We start from the raw sequence: 25,019 nt of genomic DNA, 5'->3' as shown, positions 1-25,019 counted from the left end.
TTACTACCACTTGGTACCACATGGTGTTTGCAGAACTCCAGCACCTGATTTACAAAATGCAATGTAGAGCCTGCAGTGGCACACACAGCCAGCACAAGTTCCCTTCGACCAGATGTTGAATCAGGCATTTCAGTGCTTTTTCAGCTAGCAAGCCCCCTAAATTACTCAGCTCTTCTGTTCCAGATCCATGCTGCCATCGTGGACTTAACACAAAAAGAAAAGCAGGGCGACTTTCTGATAAATGTGTGACATTGAGATGGGGAAATAGAGACCACCATACCCTGACAAATGCTAGTGCCCCAGACTGCTAAGCTGCTACCCATTCCCTAATGAACCTTACTAATTGCAGGTTTTACAGGTGATGGAGAGGGAGAAGGTCCTTCCAGACGCTCACAAGCAAAGGACATATGTCTTAAACAACGAGATGTGGCCACCCTTCTAGTGTGCCTTGCTGCCCCTGCTACCAACCTTCCACATCAAGCCCCTTTTTCAAAAAATCAAGCTGCTCTGTTTAACTGTACAACCTCCTCAGTGAACTCAAGCCACTCCGTTAAACGTCCCCTTTCTTGGTCTTGCTTTATGCCGTTAGAGGAGAAAACAACACGACTTAATCGTTCCTCCTCAAATTTCGTATTACGGTGTATCCCACAGCAGTCATCACTTGTTACTGTTTCATTTCCAAAACCCTAAAGAACAGCCGATTTTTCCCCGTTGATATCACAGAAAAGCCCCGTTCCTCCTCTCCGTGCTATTTAGCAGTCCATAGAGGCTGAAGATGTTGCCTCTCTTCTTCCATCCGTGGGCTTTCCCTTGGGCTTGCCCACCGACCCAACACGTTCCCGACACACGGCTGCAACCCCAATCCGTCCCCGACGCCTGCGCAGGAGTGCGAAGGAGTTCCAGAAATTCCTTTCCCTTCAGCTATTCCCTTCAAGAGTTATGGGGGTTTCTTTACTCTTTGAAGACATCTGGGTGAAATTACCCACGCAAGAGTAATCTCAACAGAACCAAGATTTATTAAAACAAAGAGAAAATGGAATTAGAGCAAAATAAATTGTTTGCTTAACATAGCTGAATTTACAATTCTCATAAGTTAAATTCGATAAGGGATAAACCAGATAAGCTCTAGACAAAAAAAAGGGGGGGGGGGGGAGCGAATTCTGTAGTTTATCCTTTGAAATTAAATATCCTTCCTGACCCCACCAGTCACCCTCTCAGTGTTCCTTGCTGCTCGGAGACCAACAATTCCCCCTTTTGTCTCCCACAGATATGCTTAATAAACCCCGGTTCAGGTTTCCTAAACACTTTTCTGAAGACAAGAAATGGCTTTGGTAAACAGTTTCAGTCTCCATCTAGGAGGAGTTACACCACCGAGGAAATGAAAAACCTTAATTATGATTTATGGCTGCTTTTCCAAGGTTTATGACCCTGCTCAGATATTGCCTTTTGCTAACCATCTTGGCTGGCTGTATCTAGGTTTTGGCTAGACCCATGGGCAAAGCTGCCCTAAAGCTGCTCCTTTTTTCTCCCACTTGTCACAAGCTGTGAATTATAGGCGAGGGCTGAGGTGCTCTGCTACAATCAGCCATGTCTCAAAACAAGCCTAACAGCCCTTTAAAAAAATATCAGTCTTGGCCGACGTCTCCAATGACAGAGTGTGTTTTGTTCCTGCCTCACAGGCCACAGCACTCACGTACACCAGCTCTGTATCAGATACTATATCATACAGAGGGTGGTATTCCCCCTATAGCAGTTTCCTATATAACCCCTGGTATGAGTATCACTAGTGCTGCCATCAGCACCTCTACACCAGGGCAAGCCCATCTCTAGTGCAAAAATCTGGGCCACTTCAGCAGTATCAGCAACCACAAGCGTTCCCTCACAAAGCTCTTCACTTTAAGAAATGAAGAAATACTTGCTTTTTAAATGTCATTTTCAAACTTCCTGCAAAACTAGAAGAAAGCTTTTAAGAAGTGCAAACACATTTGGTTTTATTTCAGTCTTCCCCCAGTTATTTTTTTGCTGGAGCAGTACTTTTGGAAAGCTGTAGCAAAAACTTTTCTGCAACAGAAACTTTTGCCACTTTGGAAGCAGAGAGAAAACGGCAAGCTTGTCCCTTCTCAGGGAAGGAACATCCATGTCCCAAACATGGATGCCAAAACAGCAGTAAAAAATGACTTACATTAGAAGAGGTGCTTGCCCTTAAGCCAACAAAATAAACACGAACTAAACCAGTCCCACAGAAGAGCCTCTGCACTGGGATATCCCTCAGGACAGACGGAGGGGAGAAAACCAAGAGCACTAAGGCACAGGTCACACCTGCGTAAGGAAGTGGGTGGAAAATTTAGATTTGAAGGACAAAAAAAGATCCCCCAAGCCCCAGAGAAGAAACCACAAAGGCAAGAAAGAGAGGGGTTATATTAGAGAGCTACTTAATATCCATATTGGCTGGTCTGATGTGATACCACCCAGCATGAAACCAGGCTACTGTGATACCTAAGAAAGCTTTCGCATGGAGCAAGGTTAGATGGAGACTCCTACAGCTAGAACCACCTCACAGGTCATTTTTGGATATATCAGAATGGTTAGAAGCCCTGTTTAACAGCCGCCTTTTGAGGTGTGATTTAACACACTCCCTAAAGCCAATAGGAAGTGAATTGTGATCCCAGATTTTCGGAGAACATGAAATTCACCTAAAGGAATTTTTGTTGTTGCTGTTCTTTATGATTGCTTAATCACACACAGGACAGTCTGTGCAAGGCCCTGATCAAGATAATTGCAGTCATTACGGTGGCACACGGAGTTACCCAAACACTCTGTCAAAATGGTCTTACAAGAGGGCATTTAAATTGTATCATCGCTCCAGCCAAAGCCAGAGCAAAACATAAAATAAAGGTCAAACTGCAGAGAACACTACGGAGCAAGTTAATACCCATGAAAAACGAGCACAAGCAAAACAAAACTATTCCCCAGTGAAAAATGGAAGCAGAGGATATGAGAAGGGATGTTATCCCTCTCCTTTATTGTTGTTCATCCAACAGACGAAAAGCTGGAGAAAAGGAGCTTCAACATCTGTTTTGGGGAGAGAAAAAAAAAAGGACAATTCTGGCTTAGCACATACCACATAAAAAAGAAAGAGGCAGAAAACAAAGGGCTTGATCAAAACAAGATCTCCCACTCGCAGACATCTCTCTCAAGCCGCAGGACACAAGAGCCCCCAATAGGTGACTTCACTTTTGCTCCTGTGAGAAGAACTATCAATCATTTGGTACTTAACTTAAGGCAAGGAAAACATCCAGAAAAACATCTGCATGGTCTATTAGAAAGCAATCTCTTTCTTAATGCTCTACATACCTATCATTGGGAATGACTTTCCAAAACTGGTTTGTCCAAAACTAATTATACTCAACTGATCTCCAAAATCAGAACTTAGCTAATATACAGTAAATACTTTCCTAAAGAAATAACTTATCTAAATATTCTTCAAAAAAGGAAAACTCAGCTAATACACAATAAATACTTCCTTAAAGAAATAAATTACCTAAATATTCTTCAAAAATTATTTGGATATATGTAATAATAATCCTGATAGAAGTTAATGAAAATTATCTAAAAATCTGTAGTATGCTCCTTTCAAAATAAAGGTTATTTTATAATAACATTTCTGCATGCATTTCAGATGAGCCTATGGTTCTACCAACACGTTTAATTATTTCTGATGTATAAATACTTAGATATCATGTCTACATTTGTAAGAAAAAAGGAACGACCTTAGGGCATGCTCTTACAGGATATACTATAACATAGCGATAAAGCAGCGTGATGCACTGAGTGGCATCCTTGAAAATAATCAACCATGATACAAAACCAGAATTATTCAGCTATGTATTAGAGTCTGCCCCTCTGCCTCCCACTGCAGTGGAGGGCGACCAGCACTGTGCGGCGGCTCTCGCAACGCCAATGCAAACCCATTTCATGTGACTAAGGGCCAGCACCCACGCATCCCGAAGCAGTCCTGGCAACTCCCAATATCCCAAAACGGGGAGATCCTGGCAGCCCCGCTGCACTGCTTCCACCTGCATCAAGTATTAAATATTTTCTCTAACGGGGAGCTGTGTCCCAGCCCTCAAGCACAAGGTGAGCACACTCCCCGTAAGCACAAATTGTGTCTAGGCCTCACTTGGCGACTAACCCAGAGCTTAAGATCCTGCTAGGCGAGAGGAACCAACTCCCGAGCACACAGAAACGGCCTCCAGCGGGACGACACCATCGGCTGCTCTGCACCTGGCCTTGCAGTTCTCACATCTGGAGAAGGAGGAACCAAAACTGGCATTTTCATTCTATTTTCACTCCGCATAGAAAGCAAATAGGTATTTGTAATACTATACCCCTATACTCACAAGGGAATCTAGATGAAGGCAATGATATGCTGCATTTTCTTAATAAATTACATCTCTGTTGACCTTCACCTCTGCCAAAAACTTCCACTTTTTTTAATTACTAACACCAAGCTCTGCAGTAAAATCTCAGCAGTTAGCACAAGGATGTCTATTTAAAATACATGTTTAAGGCAAAAAACGTAACTGGCCTTCACTCCCAGTGTGTTAAAGGCCTGGAGCGACAGCCATAAGAAAGTGTTGGAAGCAGCTGCCGCTGGAGAGGCAGGGCATGCCTAGACCCATCGGAGAGGGAAGGAAGCGTTTGCAGGGTGTCCTACAGCACTGTGCTAAGGAATGAACACCAGCAGGGCCCCAAAATTCAGAGAGATGTGGTGTGGGAGGCTGGGGAAGCAGTGGTGCTGCCGGCGGCCTCGCAGGCCTCGGCCTTCGTGGCGGGAGCGAAAGGCCCTTGGTGGAGCACGATGGCGGTGGGGGGACAGGCCGGGTGGAGCGGTGGTGGTTGCCACCACATACGAGGTGGAAACAGGCAGAAGGAATAGCCCAGGGGATGCTGTGTAAGGCTGATCCCATGGGAAAAGGTCATCCTGCATCTCCTCTGGCAAAATCCATGTGCAAATCCAAGGCAAAATCCCCGGCGCAAACGGGGATGTTTGGCCCAAACACTTGGCACTGGGTTCTTCATGAGACACCTAACTGAATTACTAACCATTACTGAAAAAAAAAGAGAGAAAAATATTTCATTTCCAAAGCTGACAGATCTCTCCTTTCAAGAGCTGATATAAAGACTAGATTTCTCAATAAATTAGCTCGGTTCACACTATCCCAAAGTTGGTTTTCTTTATCAGATCCTCTGAATAAATTTCTCAAGCCAGGTAAACCTTCTATCCCCAGTTTGAACTAAATATTATTTAAAGATTAAATTGTTCACCCTAAATCAGCATATCTGTAAATAATAAGGACAAATTTCCAAGCCCAAATCTCCATTTCTGTCCTTCCTTTACTTCACTGCCACAGAACCAGGCATAACTCTGCATCACAGTTTTAGCACAAATATCACAGTTTTAGCACAAATATGATTGTAGAAACTATTTTAAAAGACTATATATAGGAAAAAGAAATAAATCGAACATGCTGGCGAAGTTTCTAAATTATTTAAGAAAAGCAGAGTTTCAGCTCCATTCCTTAACACAGCCCCAGATACAATGGCAAAGACATATATAACATATATAGTACCAACCACCCACCTACCACAGGTACCAGCCTGGGAGCTTGTAGTAATGCTTATGCAGACAAGAAAATAGATCAAATCTGGGGTAGCAGCCAGGTTTTATTATAAGATTTTGGCTTTGCAAATATAAATCTAATACAAATGTACCATAGTGCCAAGGCAATAAATTATATTTGATATCTATATATTTATATATGCCAGGAAACCCAACTAAGGAACAAATCTAGTCGGAATCTGTAGGGAAACACACCATTAATTTTCTACAGTATGTGAAGAACAAAACAAGTATAAGGCATTCAGTTCTTCGAATTATATCAAAGGCAAAATGATTGCAAATTCCTGAAGCACTGTTAGTAATTTATCATTATTACAGTTTAAGAATGTAGCCATATTATTTAAATTGCTTCTACCTTACATAAAATTTTGAAATCTCTCAACCTGAAAGAAATATTCTCAAATGTATTACAAAGAAACTTTGCACTTTCATAGCAAAGGATGGTGAAATACAAAATGGTATAATGACACGGAGGACTTGCATTTTGCATTGGGCTTGTCATTTATATGATAAATATACAAGTATAGAACAAGTTAAGCCACCCAATATTTCTCTCTCAAAGAAAATGAAATCTCTTTGGCATAGGAAAAGCAGCTGGAAGGCTCATGGATTTTCTACTCTTTTTGAAAGGACTCAACCAATCATGTGAAATGCTGTGAAACTCTTTAACAATTTTTGGGAGGCCTCAAGGGGCAGACTACTTTAATTTGAAAGACGGTGAAGATATTCAGAAACCTTCAGAACAGGTACATTATTATTAAGGAATTTGCAAATGAAATTCAGCTTCACCTTTCCTGTATCTCATTCTACAGAAGAGTAGTGGACCTTAATCACTGCACTATCTTGTAATTAAAAAATGCCAGATTTCTCTTTTATTTTACCATTTTTCCCAAAAATCATCATTTTCAAAAAAGAGCAAGGAAAGCACCCAGAAATGCTCAATTTCCTTTTAGAAGTCCACGACATTCATACTATTTTTGTATTATTTATTCTACTACATCTCTAACATACATACACAGCTCCCTGCTGTACTATCTAGTATAGTATCTGCATACTTCCCTAGTGATTTCACTTGGATTTTCCCACCCCAAGAAGGGCCTCCTCTTCTGCCCAGTTGATTTGCTGTAAATTTTCCTGGATTACAGGCCACCTCCCTGACATCCTCCCCATTCCTTGCTCTATCTCCGGTTTCCTGCAGCCGTGGGAAAGGGACACAGGACATTACATGGGATCTTCTTGGTGGTCTCTACTGCCCTTTATTACCCTGTTTAGCAGCTTTTGATTTTTAAGGGGGGTAGAGACATAAGAAGGGGTAAAATAAGCCCTTCTTCCTGATGCAGCAGTAATTTGAGCTCTATTTCCCAGCATTTAAGACCCCATGCAAATTATAAATGGCAGTATCAATGAATAAATCACAACTATTAAACCATTTTTTTAAATCACCCAAACATCAACATTCAAGTATTAGTGAATACAGTGAACTGTCAAATGCTAATAGGAATGAAAAATAAACTGATTAGTGTTTTTAACTGGCTACAGTTAAAATCTACAGTACATTAGATGGGAGATGGCAGCAGAAATACAAACTTAAAAGTCATTTTGATTATTTTTAAATGTCAACACATTTTTTTCATCCAAAGTGTTTTAGCCTCCCTTTAGTATGGGCTCCACCAGGAAAAGTGAATCGTATTTTTAACTATACTGCATCCACTTATTCTTTTTGTTTGTTTGATCTCTATTTTTTTTTTTTTAATTTACCAAGCTTCAACATTTTCTTCTCAATCTACAATATTTTTGTTGAGGAAAAAAACAAGTTGCACAATGCCTCCACAATTAGGCTCTTCTGAGGAGTCAGAAAGGGCTGCTGACCTGCTAAGCGCTCCGGGAGAACCTACCAAAAGCCACAGGCAGAGGAAAGCAGAGGAGTAGGACAATGCTCGAGCCCATGAAGGGCTCCTGCACCAGCGCCAGCCCTGTTGCCCACAGGCGACACGAGGGACACGTGGCTGGTTGGTTGCTGAGAGCCAGCTCGGACACCACAGCAAACAGACCGATGAGATGGGTCCATCCTGGAAGCCTTAGAGAAGGGCAGCACGGTGACAGGCTTTCAGTCTGTGAGATGGAAATCCTCATTGCAGCACTCCCAGATCACTCTTGAAAGATGGGTATTTACATCCGATGGGAGAAAATGGAAAAAGTTTTCCTTGTAGTGTTACACCCAGGAGGAGATGAGCATTTTCAAAGTATAGATCCCCCATGCACTGCACAACACACACCCTGAAGTTTAAACCTGATGATTGTTTTTTAAGCACAATATTCAGTATTCTAAGAAGCTACAACCCCAAATCTTATTTCAGGGAACGCCTGAGCTAGTTCATGACAACAGGACTTCTAATCTTGCATCCAGCAGTAAGGAATACACCATAAGCAAATGGAAATTAAATTCTGGTCCAGTCTTCCTAGGGAAGAGATGAGCATGTTCACTCTGAACAAAGAAACAGTAATAAAGCACTGGTAAGAGAACTGCCATTAAGATTTGTTCTCCCTTGATGAAGATTTTCAGCTGTCTCTCTAGAGGAAGATGATACTACCTGGAAATTATTATTTCATGTGTTACTTACAGTTTCTCAATTGTGAGATCATATTCATCTAGTTACTAAGTACAACATTCACTACCACACGTTCTTAAAACGTGATCCAAATATCTCAGTAGTGAGTATTTTCCAAGATTTCTGTGGTTTAAACCATATTGTAATCCACCCTCTAAGTTATGGTGTGGAGAAAAGTAAACAGACTGGTCCGAGATGCCCCCTTCTTACTGCACATTCACGGCCAAGGTGACCCAATATCCCCTCTTTCCAGCCCATTTTTTAGAAAGCAAGGAGAAGGGTCGTAAGACTCCACAGAGAGGAGCAGCTAGATAAGGTTATTAATGCTTTTGTTTGTTTTTTTCCAAGACATTTTTGCCTAAGGATCTTGCAGCCTTCAACATTTTTATGCTCACAGTACTTCGTAAGATTTATTTTTTGATTCTGCTTTTATCATTTGGGGAAGCAATCCGCAAAGTGCTGCCTTTTGAAGGCCTAGTGTCAACAGCCGGCCTAGGCATGGCAGTGACCAGGGTGTGCAATTTCACAAGTGACAACTGATTCTCAGCCTCTGCCCCCAGGTGAAGTCAAAATAATTACATCCAACAGCTAACACTGTTCAGGCTATTCTGTAATAAACAGTCCAGGGCATCTCCGATTAGCTTACTGCTTAATGTGTTATTTTTGTGCCTTTATGCAAAACAGAAACAGCCCCCATCACAGATCTCTGATACAGGCAGGAATAACATGAGCATATTAAACTCTTTCTCCTTGTCACCCCTGATGAACTTCATATGGCAACCAGACCAAAAGCCCCCGCTGAGCCGCCGAAGCTAAAAGTGAAACGGAAATATCACAGAGAAGGGCTGCCAGCATCCCAGAACATGACTCACGTGTAAGCACCAAATCGCTGCATTTAGAAGATTTTGGGCTGCCTGTTTTGTACAGCTGGACCTCCTGAAATGCAAAGTACTGGGTCCATACGTTGCAGAGCAGCAGACCAAGTGCTGAGACCACCAACTCGGCACCATTTCCTCCCGGGACGGCTACTTCGGACGAGTCCCCACACGATTCTGTGTTGTCATTTCCAAACTGAGAAATGCAACTAGCTGCACTAGCCTCCTTTGTGCAGCACGTAAACATTTATGGCTGGAATGAAATATGTTATTATAGAGAAAAACTACAACGTTATCAAAAGAGAAGACTGATTCTATTCTGTTAACACATGCCTCTCAATGGGGATGAACTCTAAATTCAGAAACATCCACAACACCCTGCTCAAAATTCACGGATCTTCCCAAAGAGTCAAAAAGGGAAGCGATATGGAAAGACCAGTAAAACTACACAGGGAGTGCTGGCTCGTGTCCTAAGGCCTGATTTTCAAAGATGTCCATAAACAGAGGTTAGGTCCACACTTGCTGGCATTTTTAGGCACCTACATTCATGCAATTCCCACTAAAATCAATGGCAGCTGAGCAGTTTACCCTGCGCACACAGTTTACGCAACTTTAATCACTTCAAACACTATTGAAAATTTGACCCCAAGTAAACAAACTGAAAAGCCGTTTTATAATGTTACTTGTAATGAGTTTGTGGAAATTTTCTTGAGACAGAAATGTGACTTTTAAATTGCAGTTTAGTAATCCATAAATGCTAATGAAATTCCCCGCTGTCTGCCCTGCAATAATTTTTTCCTATTAAAAGCTTCTTTTCTGAACTTAATAAGCACATCACTATTCTGAGCACAGTTATTGTTCAGGCAAAGTTTAAATTTATTATTTAGTATAAAAGAGAGGTTGTTTACCAGTAACCTGAAGTCTGTGAGACACGAGCACTGCATGTATATTCAAACTGATGAAGTACATACATCTCCTTTCACTTAAGGCTAAGCACTTCTTTATCTTTGCAAAGAATAAACGTATAAGGCAATGACTGTCTCTATCTCTTTTAGCTTCCTTCCTGCCACAGAAACAAGACTCAGGGAAGTTCAGAAAATTATGAGGAAGAGCAAAGCAGTCAGGAAGAAAGTCTAAACAGGAACCATACATATAGGAGTTTTCTTATTGGCAAATAACTTCTCTCTTTTTGAATGACAGACCACAAGTTTAATTTATCACAATGACTTCAATAACTACACCTACATGCTACTAAGCACTGCAGCTCTGGAGTCCTTTAACAAACTGCTTTAGCTTTACTTCAGCCCTGCCAACAGACCAGTTTCAGGGTTATAGTGTTTAATTTCAGTGTTAAAGTACATGGTGAAGGTAGGCACGGAGCTGCAGATACCGTCATCTCCAAGATCTGTTATCCAATTATTTCTCAGTAATGGCATTAATGTCACGAGCTCTGGAGAAGCGCTCTCTAATAACAGCTGGAGAGTCGTCTTGGCAGCCTGATGGCAAATTTTGACACAGTTTCCAACCAATTTTGACAGTCTATGTGTGGAAATGGTTGGACCGTTCAACCTTTCAGAAATGCGCATGAATAGCCTGAAGTATCTGAATGTGTGAATGTAAAAGTACAGAGCTCCCCTGACACAGAAGTGTAAAAACCAAATTCTGCTTTAGAGACACAAAACCAGATGCAAAGATGCATGAAGATTAAATAAAACCTGCTAATTTAAAAGAAAAAATACAACACAATTTTAGGCATAAAATAAATAGTCTTCCATAAGAATCATTCCTTCACCCTTTTCATAAAAGCAAAAGCATCTTAGGAAGTCAGTGTTTGATAAAATGCAGGTGTAGTAAACACACAGCCCAAGACCTTAATGAGGCTAAGGGAGAGTCAAACTCTTTCAGCCTTAAGCAGATATTCCAAAAGAGCTTTAATAAATGAAACAGAAGGCAAAAAAAATGGCAAAACGCCATACAAATCTCCCTGCCAGAATGCCCGGCATGTGGATGCTGGATGGCAGCTCACTGCACAGGGGTGCTCCTGCCTCCTTCTGTAATGAAATCCCGCAGGGATGACAGAGAAGAGCCACCTGGACAGACCTCCCTCCATGCATGAGCTCCCCGGCTGCCCCACAGCGCTGAGGGGTTGGTTTTCAGCCCCTGTGATAGAAACTGGCTGCTGTAACAAATGCAGACGGTGGAAAATTCAGAGGGCTCAATACAGGAGGTGAGATTATCCAAAAGGGGTTACACAGGAGCTAACGGAGGTCAGAATAAGCAATCAGTACAGATCTGCCGTTTAAGAGTTTCAAGGTTCAGTATCACTGTGTTTAAGTTTCCTAAAGTGAAAATTGTTTGAAATTCTTTCTAAAAAAATGATAACTTAGAAATTAAAAAAAAAAAAAAGTTAAAATCCCAAAAATAGAAATAGGAAGAACCACAACTTTCAAAAGCACATGCACTCTCCTCTATCTCCCTGCTACGTAAATATTAACACTACAGTATGACACACTATGTGTTATTACTATTAGCAATTGAAGCTGCGCAAAGCTAGCTAATGACAAAAAAAAAGTCAATATGTAAATTCAAAGATATTTTAAAAATACACTTTCAAAAAACATTTTTAGAGTATTTTAAATATTTTCCATTTTGCAAACATTTTTCACACGGTCCTGCTGTCTGCGTCAAATGGGGTACCTCGCGTTTGAGCACAAAGCATCTCCACAGGAGACAAGTATTTTTAGAAGAACAGAGGGCAAGTTTTTGTAAATACTGCTCTGCTGTGGTCACACAATATGGTCTAATGTTGGATTCACCTGAACTCTGAAAATCCATTCCAGATTAAAATAGATTATTAATATTAATCACTTTCATCTTGCATCTTGAATGCCACAGAGCGCCTATTTCTGCAGAACAGCTTTCCTCCACAGGATGTGGCCTGGGTTCTCTTTTTCCACCTAGCTGTTACTCCACAGCAACACACAGCGAGTTGTTCCTACCGTGATTTCTGCAGCATCTTAAAGATACTGAGTGGCAAATGACAAAACGTGCCCTTGGATGCAGAGGCGGAAAATCCCTGCACCATTCTGGAGGCCCCTGCCACATGCCCCAACCCCACTCGCCTGCACAAACCACGGCAGAATCTGCCTCCCCTCCCCTGTGACACACATGCAAAATCCGCACCCAAGCTCATGTTATAAAGCCGGGGATCAAAGCACTATCATTAAGTGAACGTGCATGCTGGGCAAAAAGCCAGTATCTACTGTTTTGAATCTTATTTTCTTTGAATAACATTGTAAAATGTATATATAGTTTCAACTTTAATGCAGACAGGAATTATTTCACCCACCAGTGAATTATATCCATTTCTGCTGTGCAATATATCATATGTTTAGCTGCGTGCACTACTCCACAGATTAACCCATGGTGTACCAGCTTTTTAAGAAGCATCTTCTACACAGTATTCCCTACTACACCTCATCCTATGCTGCTTTTTGCACTCCTTTCAGATCCAACCAGACTTCCCACTGTACCCTCCTTCGTCTCCATCATCCCATTTTTTACACCAGGAAAAACATATTCACGGATCTGGTCTTCCTCTTCTACTTGAGAAACTCCCAAATCCACCTTTTCTGTGAAACCTGTTACCGTGTGTGCCATTTTCTACTCTTTCCATATTGTATCCATGCCACACTTTATCCATGCACAAATACTACATTATTGGGCAGGGATTTTCCTAACTTGCTTTGCCTGCACTGTTATTTTATAAACTGCCAAGTACATCCGAATTACTGTGTAAATAAACAACAGTAGCGAAATCCAGATGAAACCTCACAGAAAATGTAGGTAGCCGGAATGTAATTACCCAAACTGGAACCTGGCCAGGACAACAGGGCAAACGTCCTTAATCTCATTGAGAGCGCCAAGGGATCATTAAGGCAGCCAGGATTATCCACAATCCTAACTACGTAAATCCATACTGCACAGGAAATTCCAAAGGCCGTCCGGAATGAGCTATTTTTTATTTAGTTAGCCCAGGTACCATCACGGGTGCGAGGGCCTCGCCAAGCGGCGCCGCTGGGGCGGCAGCTCCGGCCGCGACGCGGGCAGCCAAGGCCGGTGTTCCACACGGCGCCCGGGGAGCGGGGCGCTCCTCCGGCATGCGGGGCTCCGGCAGGCGCCTCGCCGCCCGTGTCAACCGTTCAATTAACTCCATTAATTCCGCGGAACTCAGAGGAAACCATCCCGCTCCCGGCTGCCGTTTCACGCTGCCAGGCACATTTTTGTCTCCTAAGTCCAGCTCTGCCGACGCGCACGGGTTCGACACCCGCTGCGAGATGGGACTCGGTTTCTTGGCTCGACAGTCCCCTGGCACCGCTCTCCAGGCTGGGCCGCAAGTGGACGATGCCCCTTAACACTGCTGCGAGGCGACACGTTCAACCGCACCTCAGCCACCCTGCGCCTCCTGCAAGAGGCCTCCCAAGAAACCCACGGGAACGCTGCATTACAATTGGCTTTTTGCTTTTATTACCGCTCAGTTCCCATTTTCTGCTGCCATGCAGCCAAATTTCACCGCTCTTCTTTTTTTTTGCCCCTCAGAGGGAAACCTGCAGCACGTGCACAGCGCCTACCTCCCTGTCTGCAGGTCCCCATCATCCGCCCCAAGAAAACGCAATGGTGACCCTCTGAAAAGCAACGCTGCCAGCTGCGTCCCCACCAAACACCCTGCCTTGTCTTTTTACACAAGCTACTTGTCAGCGCTGCTCCTTCTCAAAAAACACCGGGCGCTTAAAAGCATCACGGCTCCGTTCCCCTTCTTTTCACCGTCATATATTAATAGTTGCCACATTTCTCCCCTCCTTTTGTATTTCTAGATCACTGGACTTCTACTATTCTACAAAGCAGCACTTCAGCTTGAGAAAAGTAGTTTCCCTGCTGCTGAAAATCTAAAAGATGCAATATTTATATTTTTCTGCATAATTAAAGAATGAGCAATTTTGAGAGTATTTCCAGAATTTTAGTTATTTAGAAACACCTTCATAAAATGTGGCCATCACATTTGCAAGCCATGTATGTCATGGAAATATTTAATACCACATAGATTTCTAGTTACTTAATAGCACAAAACTCTCTAGAAAAACAGAACTGTCAAAGAAGATCTTTATTTGCTACACTGTGCATTTCATTTCTATTTAAACTCTGCAGGAAAAAAAGGAGTAATATTATATAACATTATAAAACCACAATTTCATATTGTGTTTTCCTTTATACTGTTTATAATTTAAAGGACAGATTTAGAGCTTTTGTTTCCTTTGAAACAAAAAGACTTTTTTAAGAATAGGCTTTTTATTTTTCCTCCCAGAAGTGTCATTTAAGTAATATAGTTTGGCTTATTGGCTTTTATCTATTTAACAGTGTCCAGTAGGTAGGTGACCTAGCTGCATGTGCTCAAATAATCTAACTGCTAGATCAATGAATGCAGCAGCAATGAAGAAAATGGCTGCAAGCTTCTCCAAGCAAAAGATGAGAGACTCAAAAGAAAGGACATTCTCTACCAGATTATATTTTATATTTCAAAGGAAATACAACCGTTCAGTTAAAAAAATCCATGTCTGCCTCAAAGAAATAATACAGTATTATTCTAATATATGGTTACTAAACAATGTATGTTTATTGTCAAAATCAGAGCACATTTTGCCAGGCTTGTACTCAATAGCCTCATTCAAGAAAAAGCAGTCTCTGCTCAGGAAACGCAACGGCCCTAGGATCTGTTCCAAAGTGAACTGTTGTCTCACGCGTGAAGATAATGAACGTTAATTTAAAGCAACATTCTTTCAATTCCCGTTTTTGCCATGTAATCCATGAGGCCTGGAAGCATGTGTGTGCTCAGCCCCCCTTCTCTCTGTCACTCACACACAAACACTTCATTATATATTCGCATTCCCCAGCATCCAGGGGAAAATTTCTGCAAGTGTAAACTAATATTGCTCCGCTCGGGCCGTGGGTGCTGCCCAACATGACTTCAACAAGGAAACTCCCCTTCTCTCACACCCCTTTTGAGGGTTATACCTGCACTCTGCACTTYGGGCTCGCTTCTTGCCAAACTCTTTCCTTGCTTTTACATATACATTTCCCAGCTGTTATTTGCACTCCACAGACATCCACTGTGACCCTAACCCCCAACTCGGGCGCTCTTCTCTGTCAAACACTGCAGGAACAGGCAGGCCTCCTACAGGGACGGACTCTAGGGAAACGGAGCGGAACTGCAGAGCAGGGCTGCGAGGCAAGTGGGGACAACAAAGGAATAGGTTTGACCCAAAAAGGATTAAACTTTAGCATTATTCACTAGAATGTTCATTATAGTCAACAGAATTCAGAATATTTAAAAGAGAGTTGCGGAGCAAATGAATGTTTACAAAAGAAGTGCAGGTACCAAGGTCTCATAAGCATTGCTTAGAGTCTAGTAAGGGGAAAAGTATCCAGAGGGTCCTGCAGCAGAGCATTGGGTGAAGGGGGCAGCTTCCAAGGACACCTGAGGCTGGCAGTGGCTGGAGCACAACTCTGGATTATGTGACGTACAAGTTTGATCCAGAATGGCAACTCTCATGGAAGAGAAGCCAAGTGGACATTTGGACACCATCTCTTCCCATTGTAGCTGCTCCTCCACCAACCCAGCAGAGCAAATGCTGCTCCACTTATGGACTATCCACAGATAGTCCATATTTCCTAGAAGGGACAATCTGAATTACAAGAGGCCACCTCATGTCGGGAATCAGAAAGAAGTTAAGAGCATGTTTGCAATCTGGACACTTGGTAAAGCAGCCTTCTGAGCGCCAGCAGAATGGAAAGTGAGCAGGAAAACGAAGAATCTCTTCTCTGCAACAAATACTGTGAGTCTGTTTACTTCAGGTCAATGTAGGAAGCTACAAAATGGAAAGATTCAGTAACTAGATTGGGAGGATTAGTGATGCTTTTCATTTTCCAACAAAGTCATTCTGAAATGTTCCTAGATACACAGCCATGCTGGTTGAATTGCAGCCTCTCATTCAGAAAGAAATCAAGCAGTGCTTTTTTTTTTTTTTTTAATATAACAATATTTTAATACTGATCAAGGGGTCAGCTTATGTGAATTACCATAAAGCAACGACTACATCTCCTCGTACCCTTCCCCTCAACTAACCAACACCAAAAGTTTTCACAAAGCTGTTTTCACTGATATAAGTCACTAAATTCTCCCTTTTTATTGAGAAGCGTTGGTATCAATGCTAGATTATCCAACACACCACCAAGCGAGGTAATTCAGGGTACCCTAATACCTTCAAGCCTCTACTTGCACGAACAGCAAGACTGACAAAAACATCCCGTTTCCTGAGCAAAGGTTCTTAGAAACCTCTTAGGAATGTTCCAAAACCTCAACTCTATTTGTATAAAGCCAAAAACAGTGTCAGTAGGGTTGCTGTGAAAATAATCTTTGCTTTAGGAAAGAGTTATACTGAGATTTCTGAAACTGTGCAACAAAGAAGGAGTATAAGCTTAAGGCAAGGAAAATGTTACTCTTCCCAAGCGCCTCCTTGCACAGAAGACACAGGACAGTTGTCTACATTTAGCAGGTAAATGGTAATGAACAAGATATCTTAAGGCTATTTGGGAAATATGCAATTTTTAGTGTAAATTTTGAGACAAAAGAACCATAAAAACACTTGAGAATTAAACGTGCTTTCTCATAACTGACTTGTGTAAATTTAAAACTGTGCTAAAGTTCTAATTTTTTGGTTTTTCTCTCTTAGTTTTCAGAATGTAAAAACAAACCTTTAATTTAATAGTTGTATCAAGTGTCCCAGTAAGAATTAGTACGTTTTTTCTTTTACCAGTTCCCTTCATCTACAATTCAGTTTTTCTATAGCTAACGTTCAGGTTGTAAGATATACAGAGAAAAAATTAAAGTCACTAACAGAAAAATACACAAGTTATCCACGTTCCCTCTGTTCCTCTCAATGTACTGCAGATTCTTTCATAAACTAAAGGACAGCTAGGAAACGTAACTTCAGAGGGAACAATTACGAATTTAAGATGTACAAAACCTTCTCAGAATAACAGTAGTCACGCTGTTCCTATTTAAAACACATGAAAAATGTCTGCATAACTTTGAATATTCCAGTACAAGTATTTAAAATATTCCTTTCATAAAATTATACAGACAAAAAAAGATAGAAAAATAAATACTAAAATATATTATATGAAAAAATAAATTTCATTCATCAGTATGTTCCAAGTCCTACCTATTTTTTTTCTGTTTGTCTAAAAGCCTATTAGTAGCATCACAATATAAATTTATTAAGTGCCGGTATGACCAAGGTCTCTATAATTATATTAATATTAACCTGTTGGTAGCAGTGAATTTTCTGCAGTGCATCATCACTACCAGCATTTAGTGAGCTATGATTATATTTTATCAATAGCAATTATTTTGCACTGGTTTTGTACAACTGTGAACCTGAATCTTCAGTAATTAGTTAAGAAAAAGGGATTATGGAAAAACACTGTTTAAAGTTGCCCCAACTAAGGACAACGGTGGCTCAGAAGACAGTGAGCCCCCAAACTACTAGCAGATTAAAAGGAAAATCTGAAAAATAAGAATCCATCATTCAGAGGTAAAACCTGTGCTTTTGTCTGTGCTTGTGAGCACAGGCTTTGTAATTTTACCACGCAAGGCACGGCTCTCCCCTTCAGAAGTTCTCCTTTATGGAAATGAGGAAAATAGTAATAAAGCACAGATTTACAGTGCAGACTTGCCTGTTCTTTGGTTTCTGACTTGAGCAACATCCATATCTCTAAACAGGTATTTGCAGCGAGCATCCTGTTCCTAAACGCAGAAATACTGCAAAACTTCATAAAAAGTGCTAATAACTTGCTACAAATGATAAGCTCTCTTTTCTCTGAGACCTTTTTGAAGATTTGTTCAGGAATAAACATACTTAAAACATTTTTACCTTATTTTTCTTTTTTTCTTTTTCTGTGTTATATAATCTCTAGTTACTTTAGGACTCTACTAATATTTTCTCTTAATTCCATTTGCTTCACTCTCATTTTTGTTCCAAAAAGTTCCAACAAAACCTGGTGTTAAGAATCACCCTGCTAAAATTTGAGAACTAATATTCTATGTGTCCCTACACACATCCCATCCATCTGTCTTTAAAAGACCAGCTAATGCGGGTCCCTGCACTAAGTGCTCAAGACACAAATATCAAAAGCCAGCGTCCAAAACGCCACTTTTGAGCACCAAAAAAAGTCCTGCACGTCCCAGCAGTCTGTAACTAAAAAGTTATCTATTAAAATCCTGCACCATGTTTCGTATTTATTTTAAAACATGCTAACAAGGAAAAGCTGCATAAGCAGACTGAGAGGCAAACAGCAATATTTCAAGTTGTTCTTTTTCTAAACTACTAGAGCTCAATTTTTTAATATCCTCTTATGGATGAAAAAGAATCAAGAGTGAGGCTTGTTCTTTGCATGCAAAAAAACCAGTTCATGCATAAAGGTGAGGAGGGCATTATTGCTATTTTTGTAGGTATGCTTGACATTGTCTGTTAGTCGATACAAGGAATTTAGCACTGCAGATTTCACTCTCTCTAAGGCTAAAATTATTTGTGAGAACTTTTTAATATATTACAAATGAGAGCTGCATGAAGTACCATAGCCATCGATCTACAATTTTTATTGTCATTTTTGAAACATTCAAAGATATTCCCATTGTTGGCATACTGATATTTTACTTATAACTGTTAATATTTTTGTCATTTTGAATGTACGAATATTAAGCTTGCCAATTTATCCAATAATGTATTTTACCATATTTAGATGTCTCCACTCACTCACAGCAGAAGTTTCTCTATTTTTGTGAGGCGGTAAACAACAGAGAGAAAGAAATTAGAAGAAACCCAAAAACAAGGTCTTTAAAATTCCCAGTAACTTCACTTTGGATTTATCTATATGGTACTATAGAATCTGGCTCTGCAGGAATATTATTAAAGCTGACTGGCCTAAAATTAGACCCATGAGCTTTAATTTGGGTTTGTGAACATGTCACAGTGTCTCACCACCGTGTCCACCGCAGCCTCTCCACACAAGTGAAGAACAACTGTTCTTGTCGGAGGAGGATAAAAACATAGACACATGAAAAGATTTATCAAATCTTATTAAAAACATAAGGAAAATCTGCTTTGAGCCTTGCATAGTTTTATGATTCGAGTTAGTCCACCCTTTATTAGCTTGTACATTTAAAGAAACTGATTACAACCTCCTTACATAGATATGTATCAAATCAAGCACAACTGTACATGCTTCGACTTTATATATTTAATGAAACACTACAGTTAAATTGAATAACAAGTAGTTTACTTTTTAAACAGAAATAATGCTAAAAATCCATTATATATATTTTTGCTGTTGTTTGAGGTAAAATTAGATAAAAAGATTCTTCATTTAACTCAATATTCATGGTTTAGCCAAGAACAAAAATAATACACCCAAACCCACTATTGAGTCCTGCTTATTAACTCCACAGCAGACATTGGTTTAAACAGATGATAAAATGATGCTTAAAAAGTAAAATTGAAAATTCTGAAGAACTGGCTTGACACAGCCCCGATCCTGCAGAGATGCACGCAGACAAACCTCTGAGATGACAGGGCTGCGGGCATCTATTACACTGTGCACAGCCTCTCTGGTATCACTCGATCCACTTCCAGGTCCCTGCACTACAACCAGGAATGAATACTTGGATTTTGTTTGTTTGGGCAGCGGGTAGAAACATAAGACCTTTTAAAGACAAACATACTTTTTATTTTAAAAAATATTTTGCACACTTTGCATTTTGTGTAGATTGCAGAACACACTCTCACCACTATTGAGTTTGCTTCTTTTAAATAATTTTCTATACAATTAAATACCTTTTTTTTTTTTTTTTTTTTTTTTTAGGAAAATAAGAGTTAACTTATTAAGAAATTCCTGTGAAAGGGAATCATTACTTCATCTTATAAACCACTTATTTTGCAGGCTATATTCTCCCAACTGGCAGATTAAACTTTAGAACAATAACCCAATTATGAGCTAAATTTACATCCAACTGATCAAAAATCACCCAGAGTCTGACAAGAACCATCTTTGTTCACAACGCTTAGCACAAGCAGCACTGACAGACTAAAATGTACGAGCTCCATAAAAGATGATATATGTTGTACTGCCCAACAAGCAAGGACTCCAACTACTAAGGGAGTGCACAATTTTCACCACATTCAGGGACTAAAAAAATGTCTTCTAGAAAATGTATGAAGAAGTATCTTTAGGCTTCATGTTTATTTTAGAGCAAAAAGTGACTGTAGACAGCAAAAAAAGGGAACACTAGTAAGGCAATTTTTAAACGTAAAAATTAGGTTTAAACCTGAAGAACATGATCCAGTATAAGAAAGCTCCAAAGCAATCATTACATGAAGGATGGCTAAAATCCTATGACATGAATGGAAAAAAATCCCAATCAATTAAATCAGAATTCTATATATACATATACATAAATACATCCACACACACTTAAGACACATACAGGAAAGAATCTGCTCCGACAAACCCGACCTGCTCTTGCAAAAACCAACTCTCTCTGCCCCAACACGAACTACTTGATTGGGTTGAGGAGAGCAAACTCATTACGCATCTGCGCAGTAATTTGAATAATGCAGCATTCTGTGGCCAAGTTCATCATTACTATGACATATTTTGGATAGATTAATATTGTTTATAGCTTGACTTAGCAGTTGAGACAAGCTTTCCATACAGAGACAAAACAAAAGAAATCCTTATTTTAATGGCACTTAACACCACACTGGATCTATCTAAAAAGCCAATGGAAGAACACCTGAAATTCCTAACTCCAAAAATTGCCAAAAATAATGTGGAATGAGAATCTATGAGACGTGAATTCTATCAAATCAGATTATGCAGGCACTTGTGAAGAGGTTCAGATGCCTTAAAAAAAAAAAAAAAAAAAAAAAAGGCATCTTAAAATGCTAGTTTTTATCTATCTCTTTCTGGAATATGTCATCCTAGCTCAGAGAGAGCAGCTTACACAGCCCAGCGTTCCCCAAGCTGCAGCTCACTGATAAAATTGCACAACAGTCTAGATGTAGCTTAAGTGACTTCAAGGTGAATTTGAGGCCAAATTCATTGCCCATCCACATCCCTGGTTTTCTTTCCAGGAGCACCACGTCACTAACAGCACCCAGGAGGCTATATTTAATCTGCAAGGTGGAGACGCCAAACCTCCACGGCCTTTCACTACCTCATTTGCTCTTGAGATGATGCTAGGTAGAAACAATGATCCATGTTTTTTCCCTGCAGGAGCCTCAAGACTCTCCTGAGCAGGTACTTCTGCTCCGTACATCTACTACTTACAAACTGGTATGGACATAGAGGAACAGGACTGCAGAAACAACCTAGCATTTACATGGTGAGCACAGCTATTATACCCATGAAAAACTGTTTGCTGCTTGCACTCAGGAAGAGCAAACCATGTACGTTATTAGTTCAGTAACACTCATTTTTTCTTTTATTTTAGGAACTGCTGCTCTGGCCCACTACATGTAACAGCTAAGAAACCTATCAAGAATTTTAGTTCATAGCAACCAAATTCTTCTTTTCATATTTATATTTAAAAACAACATCCATAAGTGCTTCTCTAGCTAAAAACATCAGTCTAACAGCTACACTTTCAGCCCCTTGCACTTCTCATTTGCAGCGGTGTGGATATGAGCACACTCCAAACGACCACATTCATCCAACAAGCTGTAACTTGTAAAGTTCTAAAAACCCAACTAGTCACAATCCTATCAACAAGCTCCTATACTCCAGTAAAGGACGTCCATACCTAAAGAGGAATCAGTTAACTTACACCAGCTTACTAGCACACATAATAGAAAAACTTTATGCATAGTATTAGTCCGATTCTTTACATTTCTTCTCCACACAAAGCCCTTCTCTGGTCGGTCTGGGCTATGAAGCCCCAAAGTGTGGAAAAAAGAGCCTCTTTAAGCACAACACCTAAGTTTGAAGGCCCCCACCAAACACACAAGCCCCCTTAGAGCCGACTTCTTGCCCAGATAATGTCCACCACACTATCCAGGGCAGGAGATGGAGCAGCATAGTCATTTTTTAAGGGTAAAGGAGTCCTCCAACAGACCCACTCAGCCTTCAGTGCTAAACCTCCCACCTTGCATCAGTTGCAGGCACCTCTTCATGGTTCAGAGACCTCCAGCCCACAGGACAACCATCCCGTCACCAAGCCAGCAACTCTCTTTCCCAGTGAATAAAACTCACATTCATAAACATGAAGTGTATCCTACTGCACTGGGAAAAAATGGGCACTAAATATAAATCACAGAGGGAATTATTTGTAGTGTATTTTCAATTCTGTACAAAACAGCCAAAAGAACAGTCAGCAAATGCTCTACTTCCCTAAACATGTTTGTATGTAGCACGCTCAGAACAGTTGATAACAAAACTTATATACATACGTATATGTGTATTTTTAATGGAGAGATGTCAGGTCCTTCATGCTGAATGCTGAGGGCCTAGGAAAACACAAGGGACTGCAACCCGAACCACTGGTGTTTCCACTCCCACGCTGCCCGACACCTGCCTCAGTGACCACCCCGAAAGAATTAAGCAGCTGCCTGCAGGGAACAACACAAGGGCCACGGAAACCAACAGGACGGGGGCATCTCCTATCTTCGATCCTCTTCACTGCAGTAGAGTCTCCCCAAACCCTTCTTTCAACCAACACCATTATTCCCACAACACTGAAGACGGGGTAAAGCGCCAGATTATAGACTTTCAAACACATCAGCACTGAATTAGGTTTTCAGCCCATGTTGCCTCCTCAAGACCCCCACAAATCCAGTGTTCCTGAAGCTCTGCTTCATACACTTGGAAAAAAATCTTGGATTACTTCTGTTAATTTTCAGGCAGAAGACAACCCGCACGGCCCCAAACGACACACAAAGTTTCCCAAGTTCTCAACAAGAACATTTTACAGGACTTCTCCCCACAAACGGGGCAGGGAAGGGGAACACACACCACCACCTCTGCCCGCCAGAAACAAAACACACACCCGAACAAAAAGCCCGTGGCCAAGACGGGCCTGGGGCGCGCGGGACAAAATGCCCGGCCGGGGGGCGGCGGGGCGCTGTGTGCGCACAAGATGGGCGCGAGGCAGCGGCGGGGACGGCCCGCGGCCTGGCGCTGCCAGCCGCGCTCCGAGGCCGCGGGGCTGCCGCAGGCCGCGGCGGGCAGGCGGGGGGGCGAGGGCGGCCACCGCCCGCGGGGAAGGGAGGCCATGGCCCCTCTCCGTGCGCGCCCGGCCTGCGGCGACCTGCCGCCTCTCCCCCGCCGCGCCGAGAGCTGCCATTACTCGGGGCCAAGCAGATATCCACCCTCCAGCGGAGGCGGGGGAGAAGCGCGGGCAGCGGGGGGAAGGCGGCGGCCAGGCCGGGCTGCGCCACACCCCGCGCGGCCTCGCCGCTCACGCGAGTCCCCGGCTCGCCCGCTGCCTGCAGGCCCGCGCCGCCCAGGGCGGCATTTCCCGGGGCGCCCCCTCTTCCTCACGCCATCCCCGGCCCCAGGCCGCCTGCAGCCCGGCCCGGCGCCGCGCGGACACCGCCAACCTCGAGCTTTCCCCCTCCCCCCCCCCTTTTTTTTCCTTTTTTTCTTCTTTTTCCCCCTCGCAAATCCGACAAGGTGGAGAAACAAACAAAAAAAAATATAATCGCCGTTAATAATCACACGCGCTCTGCCGTCGTCCCCTTCTCCGCGATTTCCAAGCAGGCTGCGAAATAATCCTTCCCACTCCAAAAAAAAAAAATAGAATTAAAAAAAAAAAATCCCGCCTTCCATCCCCCCCCCCCACCGCTTTTTTCCCAGCCGCACACATTTCATTATTAATTATTATCACTCCCCCCTCCCAATATGCCACCCCGCGGGGCAGGATGGCCCCCTCCCTCCCGTGGCGCCCAGCCCTTCCCCTGCCCCCCATCCCCTCGGAACGGTGTGTACATGATTTCGTAGGTTTTTTTTTTTTTTTTTTTTTTTTAAGGCGCCATGTTTATAATCCTCCATCATATTAAAAAAATATAAAAAATAATAATAATTAAAAAAACCCGCCCCGCGTGCGACACGCACCCCCCTCCCCCGCCAGGGAGGCAGACACAGAAATATCCACAGGGCTGTAAATTCTCCCCCCGCCTCCCCCGACTTAAAAGTGTCTCTCACCTTGTGCCGCCGCCGCCGCTTCTGCTGCTGCAGGGGGGGAGAAGTTGAAGCCGGGGGAAACTTTTCAATCCCTTCCCCAGGCCGCCGCTGCCTCCTCCTTCCACATATTTTCCCCCTCAGAGTTTTATTGTGTCTGAATTTTCTCTCTCTCTCTCCTCTTCTGTCTGTCCACAGTTCAGGTTTCTGGGGTAAACAGGGTTTAGGATGGTGCTGGGGATATTTGGGAGAAGGAGAACTCTAGTGGTGTCTGCTGGAGTTGCTGTTTGTTTCTTTTATTAATATTATTTTTTTTTTAATAATGTGTTTGAAACGGATCTTTAACTGTTTATTATGTATATATTTTTTTATCATACTTTTAGGCCTGGACTCTGTATGTTAATTGCAGAGGAGAAAAAAGTGCCGGTTATCTGATAAATGTGAATTCCTCCTCCTGTGAAGCCTGGTGAAATTCTGAAAAATCCACATTTTCCAAAGTGAATATTCACCTTGAACAACAGAAACTAAAACACAGAGTCAGTGCTCCTCTCAGCATCGGCC

At 41.9% G+C, this 25,019-nt stretch overlaps 1 protein-coding gene across 1 annotated transcript in view; it reads right to left on the bottom strand.

Moving 5' to 3' along the window:
• ZMYND11 (zinc finger MYND-type containing 11) overlaps window positions 1-24,662 on the bottom strand; it is a 99,447-nt gene extending 74,785 nt beyond the window's left edge. The window contains exon 1 of the mRNA XM_026052992.1: window positions 24,483-24,662. The gene's annotated coding sequence lies outside the window, so the exon portion shown is untranslated. The remainder of the gene's footprint in view (window positions 1-24,482) is intronic.
• Window positions 24,663-25,019: the final 357 nt, after the last annotated feature.

Source organism: Nothoprocta perdicaria, unplaced genomic scaffold (genome assembly GCF_003342845.1).
Source record: "Nothoprocta perdicaria isolate Ctin4 unplaced genomic scaffold, notPer1 scaffold_95, whole genome shotgun sequence".
Taxonomy (NCBI): domain Eukaryota; kingdom Metazoa; phylum Chordata; class Aves; order Tinamiformes; family Tinamidae; genus Nothoprocta; species Nothoprocta perdicaria.
This window is presented reverse-complemented; position numbering and strand designations above follow the sequence as displayed.